Source organism: Erinaceus europaeus, chromosome 9 (assembly GCF_950295315.1).
Source record: "Erinaceus europaeus chromosome 9, mEriEur2.1, whole genome shotgun sequence".
NCBI lineage: Eukaryota > Metazoa > Chordata > Mammalia > Eulipotyphla > Erinaceidae > Erinaceus > Erinaceus europaeus.
In genome coordinates this window covers 25446606-25462032 of record NC_080170.1, presented here as the reverse complement: position 1 = coordinate 25462032, position 15427 = coordinate 25446606, and the positions used below count along the sequence as shown (strand labels likewise).

Sequence of the window (15427 nt, the reverse complement as noted above, 5' to 3'; positions counted from 1 at the left end):
ATCCACATCCTAGAAGCCCCTCTGCCTCCCTGACCCCATCATCCTCCCTGGCCAGCTGGCTGCTGTCCAGATTCTCCCCTCAGCCCTCATTCTCTTTTAGGTTCAGGGCTACAGGAAGGCACAGTCACTTGACCCTAGGGGGCCCTGGCTTCCCAGTCACCTGGTAATTCTGAGAGGATCATGGCATCCAACAAAGCCAAAGTCACTTGGAAACTTGGATCACACCTGTCCCATCACTCCTTCCTAGGGCTTTAACACCTCATCTTTATGGGGGAGGGGTGATGTGATGTCATAAGGGAAGGGGTCAGCATTTCATATTGAGGGATGTTGAAGTTTCATCCTTAGAAGAAAATCAGATCAAAAGGGGCCAGGCAGCCTTTCAATCACCAAGCTGAAGATTCTACCATTAACACCATCCTGAATTCCCTGGGAAGATGACCTCTCCAGTGTGTCTGTTTGGGAACCTCACCTCCCCAGAGCTTTACCCTACTAAAGAAAGATAGAAACAGGCTAGGGGTATGGATTAACCTGCTAACATCCATGTCCAGTGGTGAAGCAATTACAGAAGTCAGATCTTCCACCTTCTGCACCCCATAAAGAATTTTGGTCCAAGGGGCCGGGTGGTGGAGCACTTGGTTGAGCACACATGTTACAGTGTTCAAGGACCCGGGTTCAAGCCCCTGGTCTCCACCTGCGGGGGAAAGGTTTGTGAGTGTTGAAGCAGGGCTGCAGGTGTCTCTCTACCTCTCTCCCACTCTATCTCCCCCTTTGTTCTAAATTTCTGGCTGTCTCTATCCAATAAATAAATAGAGATAATTTTTAAAAAATTAAATTAAAAATTAAAAATGAATTTTGGTCCATACTTCCCAAGGGATAAAGAGTAGGAAAGCTTCCAATGGAGGGGATTGGATACTGAACTCTGGTGGAGGGAACTGTATGGAATTATACCCCTGTTATCTTACAATCTTGTTAATCATTATTAAATCACTGGCAAAAAAATTAAAAAGAGTGGATAGGCAATGGTACACCTGGTTGAGCACACACGTTCACATGTGCAAGGAACTGGATTCAAGCCCCTACTCCCCACCTGCAAGGAGGACAGACACTTCATGAGTATTGAAGTGAAACGGGTGTCTGCTTTCTCTCTCCCTCTTCTTCTCTCCCTCCCTTCTCAATGTCTTTTTGTCCTATCTAATTAAAAAAGAAAAGGAAAGAGAAGGAAAGAAAGAAAGGAAGAATGGGTGGGCCTTAGGGAATAGTGGATTCATATTGCAGGTGACAATATGTAGAAGAAGGAGGAAGAGAAGGAGGAGGAGAAGAAGAAAGAAACTAAAGAGAAAGAGAAGAAGAAGGAGGAGGAGGAGGAGAAGGAGGAGAAGAAGAAAGAAACTAAAGAGAAAGAGAAGAAGGAGGAGGAGGAGGAGGAGGAGGAGAAGGAGGAGAAGAAGAAAGAAACTAAAGAGAAAGAGAAGAAGGAGGAGGAGAGGGAGAAGAAGGAGAAGGAGGAGAAGAAGAAAGAAACTAAAGAGAAAGAGAAGAAGAAGGAGAAGGAGGAGGAGGAGAGGGAGAAGGAGAAGGAGAAGAAGGAGGAGAAGAAAGAAACTAAAGAGAAAGAGAAGAAGGAGGAGGAGGAGGAGAAGAGGGAAAAGGAGAAGAAGGAGAAGGAGGAGGAGAAGAAAGAAACTAAAGAGAAAGAGAAGAAGAAGGAGGAGGAGGGAGGAGGAGAGGGAGAAGAGGGAGAAGGAGAAGGAGAAGAAGGAGGAGAAGAAGGAAGAAACTAAAGAGAAAGAGAAGAAGAAGGAGAAGGAGGAGGAGGAGAGGGAGAAGGAGAAGAAGGAGGAGAAGAAAGAAACTAAAGAGAAAGAGAAGGAGGAGGAGGAGGAGAGGGAGAAGGAGAAGGAGAAGAAGGAGGAGAAGGAGGAGAAGAAGAAACTAAAGAGAAAGAGAAGAAGGAGGAGGAGGAGAAGGAGGAGAAGAAGAAAGAAACTAAAGAGAAAGAGAAGAAGGAGGAGGAGGAGGAGGAGAGGGAGAAGAAGGAGAAGGAGGAGAAGAAGAAAGAAACTAAAGAGAAAGAGAAGAAGAAGGAGAAGGAGGAGGAGGAGAGGGAGAAGGAGAAGGAGAAGAAGGAGGAGAAGAAAGAAACTAAAGAGAAAGAGAAGAAGAAGGAGGAGGAGGGAGGAGGAGAGGGAGAAGAGGGAGAAGGAGAAGAAGGAGGAGAAGAAGGAAGAAACTAAAGAGAAAGAGAAGAAGAAGGAGAAGGAGGAGGAGGAGAGGGAGAAGGAGAAGAAGGAGGAGAAGAAAGAAACTAAAGAGAAAGAGAAGGAGGAGGAGGAGGAGAGGGAGAAGGAGAAGGAGAAGAAGGAGGAGAAGAAGAAAGAAACTAAAGAGAAAGAGAAGAAGGAGGAGGAGGAGAAGGAGGAGGAGGAGGAGGAGAAGGAGAAAGTCAAGCCCCAAGGAGCTGCGCAGGTGTCTGAACCCTTGGGGCATTTCTTGGGGGCTCCCCCAGCCTGACCCCCAATGAGTCATCAGAAGCCAACACCATCCCAACCTGAAACAAAGAAAGGCACTGTCCTAGTTCTGCTCATTGTGTTTCTTCCAGACAGACAAATCCAGATAAGTAAGCATCCTTGGGCGGCAAGCACATTCTCACTTGAGATTTGAGGTTCCACCAAACCTCCTCTTTGTTCTATAATGATGTTCTCTGTGCTCCCATTCTTGGGAAGGGAGAGTTTCTTTTCTCATTCATTCATTCTTTTTTTTTTAAGTTTTCTTTTATTTATTTATCTATTGATTTATTTATTTATTATCTTTATTTATTGGATAGAGACAGCTAGAAATTGAGAGAGAAGGCGGAGATAGAGACAGTGAGAGACAGAGAGACACCTGCAGCTGTACTTCACCACTTGTGAAGCTTTCCCCATTCAGGTGGGGACTGGGGGCTTGAACCCGGGTTCTTGTGCATTGTAATGTGTGCACTCAACCAGGTGCACCATCACCTGGCCCCTTCTCATTCATTCTTCCCTACCTTTCTCCCCTAGGTTTAGACTTTTTTTTATGCCAGCACTTTAAAATTTTTTTAACATTTTTTATATTTATTTATTTATTTTCCCTTTTGTTGCCCTTGTTGTTTAACATTGTTGTGGTTATTGATATCATTGTTGTTGGATAAGACAGAGTGAAATGGAGAGAGGAGGGCAAGACAGAGAGGGGGAGAGAAAGATAGACATCTGCAGACCTGCTTCACCGCTGCGCCCCTGCAGGTGGGGAGCCAGGTCCTTGCGCTTTGCCCCATGTGCGCTTAACCCGCTGCGCTACCACCTGACTCCCTATGCCAGCACTTTATCTGTCTCTGTCACTTCAAAAGAGAAAAACACGACAAGGTGTGTGTGTGTGTGTGTGTGTGTGTGTGTGTGTGTGTGTGTGTGTGTGTGTGTGTGTGTGTGTTTTGAGAGAAGGGTCCTGTGGCCTACCCCTATCTGTTTCTGTGCAGAGTTGGTGCCAGCAGATCCACTGACTCCACAGCCCTAACCGGACAATGGACAGCCTATCCCCAAACAGCTGAAGCCCCCACAAGGGATCTCCTCACCCCAAGTCCTGTTTACTTAGTGTTGGGTCTGACCCAAGGCCACCTGGTAAGGGGGGGGTGGCGGTACAGGTGCTCATCCCATTCTGGAAACTCACTTCCTCCTTTCTCAGGTCCACACTGACCAATGCATGTTTGCAAACAACTTAATTGACTTCACTAATAGTCATCTGCAACCACTGGGGGGGGGGGGGAGGGAGACAAGGGAAGAGGGAGAGTTGGGGAAAAGGCCTGTGGCCTCTGGAAGGCCTTTTACTCACTCCCAGGAGGCCAGGCCTCCCAGCCTATTGTGTCTGCTTTTTTCCAGAGAAAGTAGAGGGGGCTTCAGCTTTAGAAAAATTTACTGTTTTAATTTCCCCAACACAAAGTCCAGACTGCTGGCCAGAGCAGCCCTTGTCAGCACAGCTGGCCAGAATCATAGACTTGCCTCTGCACTTGGAGAAGACATTCACCTGGGGCCTACAGCTGGTCTGCCCCCACCCCCTTCTGTTTATATACTTTGTAATTCTGGCTCCTAGTTTTCCAACTTGCCTCTGGTTTACAAAGAAAATTGAAAATTGTTGTCCAAGAGATGGTGTAATGGATAAAGCATTGGATTCTCAAGCATGAGGTCCTGAGTTCAGCTCCCAGCAGTACATGTACCAGAGTGATATCTGATTATTTTTCTCTCTCTTCCTATCTTTCTTATTAATAAATAAATAAAATCTTTTTAAAAAAATTGAAAGTCAGGGAGTCAGGCAGCATAGCGTGCACGTGGCACAAAGCGCAAGGACCAGCGTAAGGATCCCAGTTGGAACCCCTGGCTCCCCACCTGCAGGGGAGTCGCTTCACAGACGATGAAGCAGGTCTGCAGGTGTCTTTCTTTCTGTTCCCTTCTCTGTCTTCCCCTCCTTTCTCCATTTCTCTCTGTCCAATCCAACAACAACTACATCAACAACAACAATAACAACTATAACAATAAGTAAATATTTTAAAATAATAATAAATAATATGTTTTTTAAAAATTGAAAATCAGCTAATGTTTTTGGACAAGCAGTCTCAAACTCCACCCCCACGCCCCCCCCCCCCACACACACACAGAATGTGTTTCTTTGGTGTGTAAACTGAGATCCTTTCTGGTCAGAAGATGGTGCACTAAACTAGGTCTCTCTGCCTAACATCTTTGCCTTTGGGGGTGAGGGGGTGGCTGAGGAGAGGGCCTCCAGGAAGCCACATCTGTGAAAACACCTGTTGGGGCTGCACCCCCATGCAATGTCCCCTGACTCCTCCTCCATCTGGGTCTACAGACCTTACTGTCTCCTGATGTGGATGCTTTTTAAGGGGTGCTGGGCTCCACTGGGTGAGGTGAGAGCCAGCCCCACACCCCTGATTTCAGCAGGTTTCCTTTTCCCTAAACATCTCTACAGGTTTGAAGGTGGGGGTGGGTTGGCCCAGGTGCTCTTTCTATGAGGAGGGCCGGGCTGCCATCTCCACTGAAACCCGCTGAAGAAGAGGGCTGGAAGGCGGTGCTCCTGGTGCCCCCTCCTCCTTTCAGACTCCTTCATGACATTGTTCCAAACAACTGTCTAGTTCAGATATGACGAGGCCAGTGCCTCCCTTGAAATGGAAACAGAGGACCGAATAAAGAAGAAAAAAGTACTTTGTAGTCAGCATCGTCCATCTTTAATTCAGAGACCCATCTATCCTCTGGGGAGCTCTGCCTTTGATCTCTTTTGATTTTTTTTTTTTAACACCCAGATCTGTTATGGACTAAAATTCCTAGGTTTTCCATAGAAACATCTCCATTCCTTCGGGATATTGATGTTTTCTTCTTCCTGGGGGTTATGATATGGTAAATCAGATTCAGAAAAGAAGGGACAATGCCAGCATTCATAGGCCTGGGGTGAGACACTCTCTCTCTCTCTCTCTCTCTCTCTCTCTCTCTCTCTCTCTCCCAGCCATCCTTACTCATGCAAGCATATTCTTTCTCACTTTCTTTCTGTTTTCCTCCCTCTCTCTCTCTTTCCTTCTTTCCTATCCTCCTCCATACTTTCTCTCTGCCTCCCCCCCCCCCATCACCGTTGTTCCTGGGGAACCGAAACAGGGTTGCAGATCTAGTCTCTTCAAACCCTTTTATTCGCCTTCAACTTTGGCGCCGGCAGTGGCAGCAGGTTGCGTTGCCATGGCGACCGTGCCGCCTGACAGCGGCGGCGGCTGCAATCCCGGAACAATGCGGCGCAGCGCACGCTCCTCGCCCGGGCTCCGGCTCTGCTCTCCCCGCTCCCGGCTCCCCGCACTGTCCCCCTGCCAATAGGGCCCGCGGCCTCCACTGGGCACTGCGTCTTGACACCACAACAATCCGTGCTCCCCTCTGGTCCTCGTCCCCCCCCCCTTCTTCCCAACCCCCCCACCTTCGCTTTTTTTCCCCTTCCTCCCTCCACCTCTTTGATCTATTAAAAATCAAAAGAACAAAGTCGCAGAGGAAAAGTGGGGTTTTGTTGTGGCTGCCACCGCACAAAATAGGGTTCTTCAAACAGAGTGTGGTGGAACCGGGGTCTGACAATGCGGATCCGGTGATGGGTTGTGACGGCAGGTCAAACTGGATAGCTTTATACACCACCGCGCGCGTGATGCCCAGGCCCGCCGAGGGGGGACCCGGGGGACCCGGGGGACCCAGGGGACAGAGAGGCTCCGGGTCCCCGAACGAGCCACGGCCAGGGGCTTCTGGTGGCCAGAGACTGCTGCCAGCTGGACCCCAATGGAAACTACTTGAGTGCATCAGGGTTCAAGGGAGCGCCCCAGATCTTGAGAAGCACAGAACCCGGTTGGAATCGCTGATCCGTTTCTGACAGAATATTCTTTTTAAAAAAATATTTATTTTATTTATTCCCTTTTGTTGCTCTTGATGTTTCATTATTGTAGTTATTATTGTTGTTGTTATTTGATGTCGTCGTTGTTGGATAGGACAGAGAGAAATGAAGAGAGGAAGGGAAGACAGAGGGGGAGGGAAAGACAGACACCTGCAGACCTGCTTCACCGCCTGTGAAGCGACTCCCCTGCAGATGGGGAGCTGAGGGCTCGAACCGGGATCCTTGTGCTTTGCGCCACCTGCGCTTAACCCGCTGCGCTACCGCCCGACTCCCATGATAGAATATTCTAAAGCAACCTTCTGCATCCCACAATTACCCTGAGTCCATACTCCCAGAGGGTTAAAGAATAGGAAAGTTATCAGGGGAGGGGATGGGATACGGAGTTCTGGTGGTGGGAATTGTGCGAAGCTGTACCCCTCTTATCCTATGGTTTTGTCAATGTTTCCCTTTTATAAATAAAAAGATTAAGAAGAATATTCTCAAGCATCTTACAAAGCCCTGAACTCCCCACCCCCCGCCCCTACATTGGACCACCTTGAGTTTCCTCCCCCCCCCCCCAACTTGGCGCGCAGCAGGTGATCCGATACATTATCGCGGGTCGGTGCACTACCAAGCCCGCCGCTAGGGGGCAGGAGAGAGGGTTACCCGACTCCGAGACGGGTTTTAACTCCACAAATCAAGTACCAACAGCCCCCGCAGCGCTGGAGAGCATGATGAGACGGTGGAGGGCAGTGCCAAACCATCTGTAAGCAGACACTGCACTCGAGGTTTCCTTCCCCCTCCTCTGCCCAAGTGACAGTAACATTATGGTCAGATGTCACTTGCCACAATGTCTTTCTGGTGACACCATCTCGTGAGCCAGACCATATCTACCCCAGAACCAAGACCATTGTAAGATACTCAGCCATGGAACAGTTCCTTAGGCAGTATATTTTCCACCCTTGATTTAAATAGAAAAGCTCTATTCTTTCAACTGATCACTTCTAGGGCTAACACCAAAGCATTATGTTTGTACCTAGATGTGGCCCAGTTTTCTGTTTTGACAGAAGAAGGAGGAGGAGAAGGAGGAAAACAAGGAGAAGGGAGAAGGAGAAGGAGGAGAAGGAGGAGGACGAGAAGAAAGAAAAAAGAAAAGAAAGGAAATAAAAATAAAAATAACACCCCCCAAAAAAAAAACCCACACACTTGTAGAGCATTGACTTCCATTCAAGTTAACAGGAAAAGTGGGTTTTACAAATTTCAAAACAGTATTTGGTTTAATCCAGTGAAATAGTTCACTCAGACTGTGCACTCCTTTACCATGAATGTAATCCAGGTTGGAGTCCAGCCCCCACTGCATTGAAAACACTTCAGTGCTTCAGCCTCTCTCTGTGTCTGTCTCTGTTCCTCTCTCTCTCTCTACCTCTGCCTCTGTTTCTCTGTCACTATAAAAGTATTCCGTTTGGATTCAGTACTAAATATCTAGTCTCTTTAGTAACTTCTGCATTTTTCATGCTAAAAGGAACCTGAGTAAAGATTTCAATCTGAAATAAAAAATAGAAAACAATATATACAGACACCTTAAAGTGGGAAAAGGGAAGGCATGAACAAATTGAGACCTTTAGGGAAAAAAAGAAAAGAAAAAGAAAAAGAAAAAGAAAAAACAACCCTAGCCATCTGGAGGGCTGCTTTGATGGTGTCCTATTTACATTTCTCAAGATGCTGGTTCAGTGATGGTCCCTGAAAATGTTTGAACAGTGCCTGCTGATATCTATATATTAGACTACCAGTAACAAAATACTCGATCTGGGAGTCAGGCGGTAGCGCAGCGGGTTAAGCGCAGGTGGTGCAAAGCGCAAGGACTGGCATAAGAATCCGGGTTCGAGCCCCTGGCTCCCCACCTGCAGGGGAGTCGCTTCACAAGTGGTGAAGCAGGTCTGCAGGTGTCTATCTTTCTCTCCCCTCTCTGTCTTCCCCTCTTCTCTCCATTTCTCTCTGTCCTATCCAACAATGACGACGACATCAATAACAACAACAATAATGACTACAACCACAATAAAAACCAACAAGGGCAACAAGAGAAAAATAAATAAATAAATATGAAAAAAAAATTTTAAATACTCGATCAAATAGGCATTTAAAAAAGTCATTTTTGCTTTTTTCAAACCAGATAAAAGTCTCTGAATTAACAAAATTCTCTTCATCATCAATAATAGCAGAAGGACGTGTATAGCTGTAACTGTGTTTTTCCTATGAAAAGCTCACTTGTTTGTAATAGAAGGGGAGAAAAGTGGCCAAATGTCAGGTGTTGGGCTTTGGCTAAGGATTTGTGAAGTTGGAAAGAGTTATGCAAACTCTGGCCAAGATCTCAGAACACAAATCCCTAGATCCTAATCCCCAAAGGCAGACTAGAAATTTCTGCCTTGACCACTACTCTTAGAGAAAAATGAAGCTGTGCTTAAAAATCAGCTGGGGGTGTGTGTGTGCATATTTTTTAGCTCAAGTGGCCAAGATTTGGAGTTTATGTTGTCAAATAAAATTGGGTATTTTAACCACAGGGGAGTCAGGAAGTAGCAGAGCAGATTAAGCGCATGTAGCACAAAGTGCAAGGACTGGCTTAAGGATCCCGGTTCAAGCCCCAGGCTCCCCACCTGCAGGGGAGTCCCTTCATAAGCAGTGAAGCAGGTCTACAGGCGTCTTTCTCTCCTCCTCTCTGTCTTCCCCTTCTCTCTCCATTTCTCTCTGTCCTATCCAACAATGATAACATCAATAACAACAACAATAATAACTACAACAATAAAACAACAAGGGCAACAAAAGGGAATAAATAAATAAATATTTTTAAAATATTTTTAAAAGAAAAAATTCTATAAAAAATAATAAACCATAGAAGCCTGGACAAGGGTGTAGCTTAGTAACAAAATGCATGACTTGAATGTGTGAAGCCCTGGGCTTGATCTCTGCCATCTGCCCTTGAATAAATAAAGAAACAAATCATTGTCTAGCATCATGTCTGTCTGTGGTGTGTATACTCTGATTGATTTAGCATATCAGGCATGCACATGTAAACATTTCCTTTGAAAGCTCTGGAACATTTTTATACCTTTGTGCATGGAAATGTACATATTTATGCAGTTATTTTTGCACTTTTAAGCAAATGAAGAAAAGAATTTCCTAAACAATCAAAAAAAAGTAAAAACAAGAACTGAAAAAAAAAAAAAAAGCCAAGAACTGAATAAAAGTTTCTGGGCCACTTTCTGGCCCATCAGGGAAGACTTCTTACTTCTTACTGCAGATGGAGGGTGGGGTGACCATGGAGAGGGAGCAAAAAGTAACCATTGTAATGACTACCCAAGTTAGAAAACATGGATCTGTAGAACTGGAATCTCTCTCTGCCCATTTAGCATGAAACATAACGACAAAGATAGTACAGCCTTCAAAACACACAGTCACAAACAATAAATGTACCCAGAATGCTTAGCATTTTCAGTGACTTAACTCTCCCCTCCTAATTTTGAACACCATTCATCTTATGACAAATGAGAGTGTAGGTAAAGGTATGACCTGGACACAGCTTTCTTTCTTTCTTTCTCTTTTTCTCTCATGGAAGAAGTCCTAACTATGGAGAAGATTTGGTCATCTTCTGAGAAACTGAAGTCACTCATCAGAATACATCTTCTTTTCCAATGTATCTCCTTGTCTGGGGAGAGTTTGAGGGTCCTAGTCCCATCTAGCCAGCATCATTTTGCTCTTGAGCACTGAAGTCCTCTGGCCCCTCCTTGTCTTCTAACATTTGGGATCACATTGTTTCTAGTTCCTCAACAGGTGGACTCAGGAAGCACCATCTCATCTATGAACTATGCTTATTTGTGTTACTAGACTGACCGGCTGATTCTGAAGCTTGTCAAGGTGCAATCCATCCTATGAATAGAAATCTTATGCTTAAATGAGATTATGCTCATTAAATTTTATGCTTTTGTTTGGTGTTAGCTTGTTGACCAATTTGAAAAGAGCATTAAGGAAATGATCTCTGAAGCTGGGGACTGAAAGCAAAGGAGCTAAGCTAGAAGCCCTGGACACTGAGAAACCTAATCATCCTAAGGGGCTAAGCATGGGGCAAAGGAAGCCTCTCACTGAGGGAAGGGGAGATGCTGAACCCTACATTTGGAAGGAAGGTGCCCTGGGAGGAGGGATCAGAGGAGAAGAGAACAGAGGCCAGATTCTCCAAAGGAACAGAGTTGTTCAAATGCCACCCTGCCAAAGGCAATCAGAAGGAGTGGCTTCTGGGTATGACTGAGGTGGTGGGGGTTGTGTAATGGTGTGAATATAGGTTTGCTAAAAGTAGGGGTGGTGGTCTGGTGGCTCCCAGGATTGAACTGGGTGTGAAGGGTGGAGAGGAACTAATGAATAAGGGTGAGGAGGGTGGAGGTGGCTGATGACGATGCTGTGGGAGGGTGTGGAAGATTGGGGGGGGGGGTATGAAAGATGAATGATGCCTTAGGACTGAGAAGAAATGAGGGGTAAGCAAGGAGGCAGAAGAGACAGGAGAGGGGGTTGTGGGGAGAGTAAAGGAAGGGCTGAGGGAATAGGAAAGGTGTAGGGGTGAGAAGCAGTAGAGGAAAAGGGAAGTGAGTGGGGAGAAAGAAGCAGGTGAAGGGACTTCCTGCTGAGACATTCTCCCAGGCTTTCCCTCACTGAAGGCACAGCTACACAGAAAGTTGGTGGGGGAGCAAATTAGTGGGAGTCACAAGAACCTGACTCCTGATCCCTTACTTCCAACCTGTCCACTGTCAGATAAATCAGAGTTTGAGTGTCCTTCCCCTTGCATGCCCAGCTTCCCTCCATGCTGATGTTTTCCCTGGCATTGGGCTGCTGAATTGACAGGTTTGATGTTTGGGGAGGATACTGGAAACTTCTGGTGAAAATGAGGGCCCTCGCCTTTCAGGTATGGGTACTTGCGAGGTTCTACTTCTTCCCCCTGTAATGTCTTTACCACTCCTTTTCCTTCCATAAATCCAGATTCAGGATTTATGAATCAAAACAGAAAAGTAGGCTTCTCCAAGCCTGAATTTTCCCAATCTATCCTTTTTAAATATTTTGTTTATATATTCATGAAAGACACACAGAGAGAGAAAGATAGAGAACACTGCTCAGCTCTGGCATAGGGTAGTGCTGGAGAGTGAATCCAAATCTAACTTTGGGAACAATTTCTACACACCTGGGTCTGACTTGCTGGGCAAAGCTTGAACTGCCTCCTTCAAGGTGCTCTCTGGAACCCAAGTCTTGCCTGGTATTGCCAGAACCTCTGAACCACAGCATTCTCTTATCCACAAGCAGGAAGTTAAGACCTGGTGTTAGGTGAATTAAATGTTAAAATTGGAGTCCAGCTTATTTTCAGATTGGAACTTAAAATGGAGAGGATAAGAATTCTCTCAAGAGGGGGCTGGGTGGTAGCTCAGTGCAGTAAGTTCACATGGCGCAAAGTGCAAGGGCCAGCATAAGAATCCCAGTTCGAACCCCCAGCTCCCCATCTGCAGGGATCACTTGGCAAGCAGTGAAGAAGGTCTGCAGGTGTCTCTCTCTCCTCCTCTCTGTCTTCCCCTCATCTCTCAATTTCTATCTGTCCTATCCAATAACAACAGCTATAACAACAATAACAACGACAACAAGGACAACGACAAGGGCAACAAAAAGGGGAAAATGGCCTCCAAGAGACATGAATTCATAGTGCAGTCACCTAGAGCTCCAGCAATAAACCCGGGGCAAAAAAAGAAAAAAAAATTCTCACTAACCAGAGAATGATCTCTGAACCACAACTGTAAAACAACCCAGTTATCCACATACACAAGGCAGGAAGAGGTGATATCTTGGCTATTAGTAACTAATAGTTAATTCATATGCTTCCAAACCGTCTCTAAAGTTTTCAACTGCAGGGAATAAAAATAAGTGACAAAAAAAAAAACATATGGGGGATACTCTAATAGTATAAGTCTTCTCATAAATGAGGGGGAAAGGGATCACCCTTGGGGGTAATAGAATGTAAGGAAATTGTAGGGTGATCCACCCAGCAAAGAAAACCTAACTTCTCCACGGTAATTTCACTGCATGGTACATATGAAATCTCCCAGGCCCTGGCAGATGTCATTTGATAATCAAATCAGTATATGGGGGGTGGGGATTCAGGTCTTCGTGCATGGTGGAGGAGGACCTAGGTGGGGGTCAGGATTAGAAAGTCTTGCAGAAAACTGAGATATTATACACATGTGCAAACAAATGTACTTACTTATACTGTAAACCATTAATTCCCCAGTTTAAAAAAAGTGTTTTAAAAATCAGTATGAGCTTTGTTAACCTAGAATTTAATGTATACTTTAATGTCTACTTTTAATGTAGAGCCACCTAAAAGATTTTAAAGTTTCCGTGTCAGCTAAAAAATAATCATTTTATCTTTACGGAACATTAGTTTAATATGCAAATGAATTTCAACAGATTTTTCTCAGATTCTCAGCTCCTAAGAATAAATCAGTTGCCTATCTTTCCAGTATAGTGATGCACCTTTATTTTTTCTCTCTAAGGAAAGTAATATTGCTTTAACTGCTCTGTTGTTTCCTTACCCCTTTCTCCATTCAGTTCATGTTATTTGTTTGAATAAGAATAGTATTACTACATCTTCATTTGTAGCAACAAATTACTTTATATACTCTTAAATACTGCTCGGTGAATAATCAACCTACAGATATCACAATATAAATATTTAATGACATTTTAACTATGGCAAGGCTATAGAGTTTCCAGATGTCTGTCACCAATAGCTTGATCATTTTATCTTCAATGTGATTTATTATAATCAGATAATTAAATGAATATGCATACTGAATCTTTGAATTGCTGATGCCCATGATGGATGTGGGATATGAAACTATGTTTTTTTTTTAATGACATATATCTCTTTCAAGCTAAGCACATTTGAAAATGGCTTGATTTACCTAAGTCTGAGGTGAAAGTGTGTTGCAGACACCTATCACAGGGAGGTGAGAAATTGTACACGTTGACAACTATACTGTAACCCATAAACCCCCAAAAGAGACAGGAGAGGGGGGATAAAGAAAGAAACAAAATGTCTTGATTTCCTAGGCTGATTTTTAACAAGTAGACTGAAGACAAATAAGCCTGGACAATTTCACCTACTACAGGTTAAGTTTCAGGATTGCTAGAGATATATTGCTGATCTATTTTCTCTGTGTCCCCACAGAAAACCTCAGGGAATAGAGCCCTAATACATGTACCTGTATCTCTTTAATCTCTAAATTCTTTGCAAGATTGGGAGGTAAAGAAAGAAAAGAACTATAGTCATTTTACTGTTAACAAGATTTTTTAAAAATAGTTAAGATGATTATATAAGTTTAAGGAAATGAGAAATAAATTCCTTTGAGATCCCAGATATGATCTCTACCCATGTCTCCTTGTTGTCTGCATTTAAAAACCAACAGCCACAGTACACAGACTACCAGTCACACTGTTTCCTGCCAAGCAAACTGAACTGCTTTTGAAATGGTTTCTGTCCAGCACTGTAATAATACAAATGACCAGGCTAAACTAATGAATATGATCTGTTCATTTAGAAACTCCTAAGGGGAGGCTTCTGGAAAAGTAGAGGTAGTCTTTTTCATTTCCTTCTTTATCACTTGGGTTTACTCTTCTTGCAAGCTTCCCTGTATCACAATTCTCTGCAAGGGACTTATCGTTAAATTTATTTTTATTTATTTTATTTTTATCTTTTATTTATTTTGCTTCTTGGTATTCTGGGGTTATTATTCAGAGTATTCTGCTCCTTTTGGGTTTCACCAAAATATCACATGGGGAAAGGGAAGAAGAGGGAAAAAAAAAACTTTTGTTAAACAGACTTCTATCCTGCCCATTAGTCCACTGAGAGAAGGTAAATTCTGCCCAGAAAATGGGGGGGGGGGGGAGAATGATGCTTCCCAGGTGTAGACTATTAACCAATCCCTCCATCCTCCACCTGCAGATAGTTAAAGAAAACCTGAAAGAGACTTGGTCAAATTTCAAGTAAAGCAAAAAACAAACAAAAACCAAAATACTGAGACTATTAGACTTTCAATTGTGCTTTCACTGGCATTGGTGGTGACCTGGTCACTTGGTGTCCAAAAGGAATGACAATCCCCAAAGGAATACTGCAAGCATCTCTGTTTTTCCTAATTTGCCCTCCCTATTTCTACAGTCCACTTAGCCCCCAGAAATAAAGCCTTGGGTGATAAATAAAGACTTAGGTGAACTTTAACTAGCTTGCTGGCAGTGAAAGGAAGGAATGTGGACATTTCTGAACCACCGGGAAACCACAGTCAAGGGAAGTTTTTTTTTTTTTTTTTTCCCCTCCTTCCTTTTTTATGTCATAGTTCTAGGAAAGACAGCCCAGTCCTCTAAATCATTTCAGATCTACAACATGGGACATAGAAAGAGCTTAAAATTGGTGTTATGTTTTTTACAAGATACTTTTTTCTCTTCCTGCTAAAGTATTTAGTTTTATTGGAGGAAACACGCAGTCATAAAGCTTGGGGACAGGAGGGGTGTCCTCTTCACCCCAGGAACAGGAGGGGTGTCCTCTTCAACCCAGCCCCATAGGGTTCCCAGGGCCCCGGGACTCTCTTGTTTCTCTTGCAGGAATAATAAATCCTCCAAGATCTTCAGATTCATTTTTCCAAACCTTGCCATTACCAACTGTCCTGAGAACTAACCCATGAGGGTCTGTCTCCCCACAGTTCCCTTCTTTTCCTTCTTCCACTCCCCACCCCCCAGGAAAACTTCTGACTACAGAAATGACATCCATGTAACTATTTGCTCTAAGAAGAATCTGCAGACTCCCCCAAACATCAAGTTTCCTCCACAACCATTTCGGCTTCTGTCCACTTTTTTTTTTTTTTTTTTTTTAAGATACAGAGAGAGAGAGAGAGAAGAAAGAGTCCCTTTCCAAAAGGTCTCGTATTTAACCAGCAACTAG

The 15427-nt window shown here is 44.3% G+C and overlaps 1 long non-coding RNA gene across 1 annotated transcript; it reads left to right on the top strand.

Annotated features, from left to right (window-relative positions):
* The first annotated feature begins 2369 nt into the window (after positions 1 to 2369).
* LOC132540171 (uncharacterized) lies at positions 2370 to 7539 on the top strand. Its single transcript, XR_009551399.1, has 2 exons — positions 2370 to 2617; positions 7452 to 7539. It is a non-coding gene; the product is annotated as an uncharacterized LOC132540171 (long non-coding RNA).
* The last annotated feature ends 7888 nt before the right edge of the window (positions 7540 to 15427 follow it).